The sequence below is a fragment of the Mauremys mutica genome, unplaced genomic scaffold (genome assembly GCF_020497125.1).
Source record: "Mauremys mutica isolate MM-2020 ecotype Southern unplaced genomic scaffold, ASM2049712v1 001154F_np12_obj, whole genome shotgun sequence".
NCBI classification, from domain to species: Eukaryota; Metazoa; Chordata; order Testudines; family Geoemydidae; genus Mauremys; species Mauremys mutica.
In genome coordinates this window covers 21,211-26,658 of record NW_025423128.1, presented here as the reverse complement: position 1 = coordinate 26,658, position 5,448 = coordinate 21,211, and the positions used below count along the sequence as shown (strand labels likewise).

Sequence of the window (5,448 nt, the reverse complement as noted above, 5' to 3'; positions counted from 1 at the left end):
GAGGCCTGTCCATGCTATCGGCTGTGCTGTGCCCAGGTTGCCTAGCTCTGCTCCAGCTCCAGGGTAACGCTCCGCAGTGCTGGGCAAGGAGGGGCTCTCTGGGATGCAGAGAAGTGGCGGCACAGCCCCTGCTTTAACCTCCGTCCTTTGTTACAAATTAGTTCATCTTATTCCAATCTCGCGCCAAGTCCAAAGTGCGGGAGGCTAATTAACAGAGCAGCCTGTGCTCCATCCCAGCCCTGAGCTGAAGGCATGCTGTGAAAGGCGGGGTGGGAATCCCAGAGCAGGACCTGCCCCATGGAGATACCGTATCTCTCCTTATTAGCACAGTACACAGAATCCCCCTGAACTCAGCCTCGCTGATTAATCAGCTCTGCTCCCACAGCGCCAGTTACTCACTGCTCTGAGAACCAGCTCCTTTCCCACGCACTGAGCCTGGCTTGACCAATCCGGCCCCTTTGGACTTGCTGTGCCCCCACCTCTAAGGCCAGGTTTGCCTCTCCAGCGGGTCTCGTCAATGGCCACTGCCCCAGGCGCTCCCTGCCAGTCATTTATCATGGCTTGTCTCTCCCTCGCACTCTATGGCCAGCCTCTCTCGCTCTGTCCCCTCCTGAGGGCTGGAGAGTGGCACTGGGCTACAGGGCCACCCCTGAGGAGCTTTGAGATATTACCTGAGGGCTAGATTGTGACTCAAACTATGTCACAGAGCGAAGCTAGGAGGACAAGAGACCCCTTGACACCCTGCATGGCTACCCAGACCTGGGATCTGGGCATGAAGGAGCAGGCAGGCAAGTGGGCAGAGCCCAAACCACCTCAACGTGTCAACTGCTGATATAGGCGACAAATTACCAACCCACCAAGCGAGGGTAACCAGAGAGGGGTCTGTGCCTCAGAGGGGTGTCTCCAAGATGCAAGGCCCCATGGCTTTGATATTTCAATGTACAACACAACCAGAACTAATGTCTATTGCCAAAAAAATTGAGGCCACCTTTCTCCATGCAGCTCTGTTTTTCTCCAGAGGTCCCTTTGAATGATGCATTAACGGAGGTTTTTCCATTTAATTGCCTTGTTTTCTTAAGCAAAGAGAAAATCCCACTGCTGCTGCCCCATTAGGGTGACCAGATGTCCTGATTTTATAGGGACACCCCCAATATTTGGGAGCTTTGTCTTACATAGGCACCTATTACCCCTACCCCCGTCCCAATTTTTCACACTTGCGGTCTGGTCACCCTATGCCCCATTGGCAGATGGGCTGTAGCAACAGGCTAGTTTGTATGTGTCTCACTGCCCTCTACTGGAGGGAATTGGAACTGCCAGGCTACAAGGGATAGGCTTATTGGTGGCACAGGGTGATGGTGATTCTCTTTTAGCTCATGTTGCAGAGGCCAGTGCTTTTGGAGAAGAAGAGCTCCAGTTCTTGTCTCACCATCTCTGTGAAAGTCTCATTGGCCCTGACATGCAGAACAATGGCAGCCACAAAGTCTCAGCTGGCTACCGATTTGCTACTGTCCTGTATCAACAGCAGGCTCTTGTGCCTGTACATAGACTCATAGACTTTAAGGTGAGAAGGGACCATTATGATCATCTAGTCTCACCTCCTGCACAACGCAGGCCACAGAATCTCACCCACCCACTCCTGTATCAAACCTGTGTCTGAGCCATTGAAGTCCTCAAATCATGGTTTAAAGACTACAGTCAGAGGAGAGCAAAGAGCCGTATTCCCAGCCACACCGGAGACCCAGCAAACCCCACCTACATGCAGAAAGGACCTGGCACCAGTGCTCCGTGGGGGGCTGAGTTCCATACGGTGTGTGCTCCAGCAGAGCACACCCCGGGCCAGATTTTCAAGGGTATTTTAGGCATGCAGGGCCACTGTGCTGCTAGGGCCTGCGCCAATGCCCACTGGAGTCACCAGACCCCGATTAGCTCTGGCTGTGGTTCGCTGGGAGGGAACTGGGGCTGAAATGGTATTTCACTGGAAAATGCCAATTCGTCAAAACCAAAATGTTTTGTGGAAACATTGGTGTCAACGAAACTTTCACCGGGGGAGTGTCTCAGGGCCAGGGTGGGGATTTATGGTCAAAACCAGGGAGAGCAGACACTACCTTAGAAAAGCCAGTAGCCCAGGGGTTAAGGCCCTTGACTAGGGGTATTCTACACGGAATGGGACATCCACGGCTGGCCAGTGCCAGACACTCGGGCTTGCAGGGCTCAGGCTGTGTGGCTGTTTCATTGCAGTGTAGATGTTCCGACTGGGACTGCAGGCCAGGCTCTGGAACTGACTCTTCCGCCTCGCAGGGTCCTAATGCCCAGGCTCCAGCCCGAGCCTGGACATCTACACTGCACTTAAATGGCCCTGCAGCCCGAGGGAGCCCTGTGAACCCGAATCAGCTGGCGTGGGCCAGCCGCAGGATTTTAATTGCAGTGTAGACATACCCTAGGAGGCCCTGCTCTGAGCTATTCCCAAAGGTCCTGGTTTCATCCCAGAATGACCAAATACAGAAACATGGATATTTAAAAAAACAACAACAAGGAATCTGGTGGCACCTTAAAGACTAACAGATTTATTTGGGCATAAGCTTTCGTGAGTATCTGAAGAAGTGAGGGTTTTTTACCCACGAGAGCTTATGCCCAAATAAATCTGTTAGTCTTTAAGGTGCCACTGGACTCCTTGTTGTTTCTGTGGATACAGACTAACACGTCTACCCCCAGACATTAAAAAAAAAGATTTTTCTTTTCAAACCAGCTCCAGCGCCTGGCTGCCCTCCCATTGCAAGTGACCAGCGTGCACAGACTGCACTCCCCTGCAATTGCTAGCTGAATACCGGTAACTGATTCCCATCTCACTGATAGTGACAGTCTTTGGCTACTGCTCATTACCATCGACTGCTGTCAATCACCATCTCAGTGCTCTGATTGCTATTCATTAGCTACCCTTTCTTACCGTTAATTGCCCATCTTCATCTGTGTACCATCTCACCGCTCGGCTAATTACCATTTTGGGTGCTGTTTTATTGAGACTGGTTGGCCTTTCACCTCCACTTTTAACCACTCCCCCCACACACTCTTTTTGCCGCTTTAATGATTATTTTTATTAATGTAGCAACCAGAGACCCCAGCTGAGCTCAGGACCCCATTGTGCTTGGCGCTGCACATGCAATAGTGACAGACGCTCTCTGTCAATCGAGATAACGGACGGGTTGCTAGCCCAGGGAAGTGAGGCACAGAGAAATTAAGTACATTGCTGAGGGTCACACGAGTCCGGAGCAGAGCCAGGAATTGAATCCAGCTCCCCTAGAATCTTAATCTAGGACCTTAACTGCAAGACTGTCCTTCGTCCGCATGTGGCCTGCTCTCTCGTTCCCTTGTAGCCATAGCAATCCTGGGATTCAAACCAGCCTGGCTGAGAGCAGCAGCTGGGCCAGTTAGGGTTACCTGGACACCAGGCCTAGGGCATCCAACCAGCAGACAGTCTGTGAACGGGAAGGGGACCAGCTTAAGCCAAGTAGTTGTGTCTTGTTTAACTTGCCCATTTAAACAACGAACCATTTAGTAAGATGGCTGCTCAATGCACCTAGTGTGCTCCAGGTCAAGTTTTCAACCAGAGGGACTCTGTGCCCTTGGCAGTCCGGCCCTATGTTGTCCCAGCCCTATAGAGAACCAACTGAGCCAGAAGGAAAGAAGCAGCTGAATGCAGCACTGGCCCCATCACATCCATCCCCCTTTTATTCCCCCCACATCCACATGACAGGGCCTCTCCCCGGGAAATTATTGAAGCTTGCGAGGGGGTCAGCCCCCGCCCCAGACACCATGGAGCTGGGGGGGGCGGGAACAGCAGCTCCAGCTGGGCGGCGCAGAGCTCCAGCAATCAGCCCCAGCCCCGGCTGTGGGCCGCATGGGGCACGGAGCTGTGTGGGGTCAGCCCTGGGCGGTGATGGCTCTGGTGAACCCTTCGGGTAGGGAGGTGGCTTGGCCGAGCCCCTGGCCATCCTGTCAGGATGTTAGGTCACTTTACCTGGAGGGGCCCAGCCAACCTCCCCCCCGCCATTGGTCCCCGCACTGGCTGAGACTGGCCCAGCTTCTCCACTGGTCCCAGGTGGCTTGGCTCCGGGGTTGGAGGCAGGCGGGGCCCCCACAGGTGGTGGGCAGCAGAGATCGCTGGGAGCCGGAGCTGCCCTGGGGTCTGGACAGGGCGCAGAGGGGAGTCCTTGGCCAGCCTGCGAGCCAACAGGAGTGAGCAGTGGGTGGGGATCAGGGGGTGGAGAGGAGCCGGCAGGCGGCCTGGGAGCCAACAGGAGCGAGCAGTGGGGAGGGTCAAGGGGTCAGAGAGGAGCCAGTGGGCTGGTGGGGCTGGGCTGGGGCCCCCTGTGGAGCCCGGGTAAGCCCGGTACTGAGTGGGAGGTGTGAATTCCAGTGCCAGGAGACATACCTGCACACACTCTGGTCGAACTGGAGCACAAAAAGTAGCACACAGCCATGACAGCACTAATAGTGGGAGGGCCGAGCCGAGCCAACCTGAGTACGATCCCCTTGGAGACACTAACTCCATACCCAGGGGCTAGCAGATCCCGCTCCTCGTGCCGCCATGGCCAGATCTATTTCTATCTGTCAGCGCTAGCATGGTACGTCTGCTCCAGCTGGAATTCCCCCTCCTGCTTGACGTGTCAACGTACTCGGAGAGGGGTCAGACCTGCAGCTGCCGCGTTTAGTGGGGCTCTGGTTCCTCCCAAGTTTTTGACTGGGCTCCTTTCCAGAAGTTGCCCCAGAATGCCCTTCTCTTGCTGGCCATGGAGCCTGTCCTGTCATGGGTAAGCAGAGTCAGAATGAGCTCTACCCTGACATCTGGCGGTGAGCTCTGGCAAGCGGTCCCCCGCCTAGCATGATGGACTGCTTGCCCAAGTGGTCACTTTGGCTGCTGTGGGATCCCCAGTCTCTGTTATTGGGGCAGGAGTAATAAAGTGTTGTTATCCTGGTTATGTGAATCAAGGACAGTAGAACTGTACTTGGCATTTTATGACGGAGGGACTCGCCCTCAACTAAGTAGCACTTGCTAGGCAAGGGACATGGGTTCCAAAGCCCAGTGACCTGAGAGAGACTGGGGATAAATATGTGCACCTTGTGGTGTGTGCTGCTTCTGAGGGCCCCAAACACCACTTTGCTATCTCTTGCCACTGTGTAATAACCGAGCTAATTTTGACTCCATTAGGAGTATGCTGCAGAGCTGAAATCTCTGATACCTAGGTCTATGCATGCGACCTACTTTGGATTAGGGGTTCTGAGTGCACCAGCACTGAGGCTCCCCTAGTAACAGCTGAAATCACTGTGATCTGTGTTGAGGGGGCAGAGCTGAAGACATGGTGGTGAGTGGCTAGCAGGATGGCTAGTGGAGAGGCATGGCTAGCAGGACGGCTAGTGGAGAGGAACCGCCAGCAGGATGGTTGGTGGAGA

The 5,448-nt window shown here is 54.4% G+C and overlaps 1 long non-coding RNA gene across 1 annotated transcript; it reads left to right on the top strand.

The window, feature by feature from the left end:
• The first annotated feature begins 773 nt into the window (after window positions 1-773).
• Window positions 774-2,828, top strand: LOC123357876. Its single transcript, XR_006575615.1, has 3 exons — window positions 774-866; window positions 1,371-1,561; window positions 2,747-2,828. It is a non-coding gene; the product is annotated as an uncharacterized LOC123357876 (long non-coding RNA).
• Window positions 2,829-5,448: the final 2,620 nt, after the last annotated feature.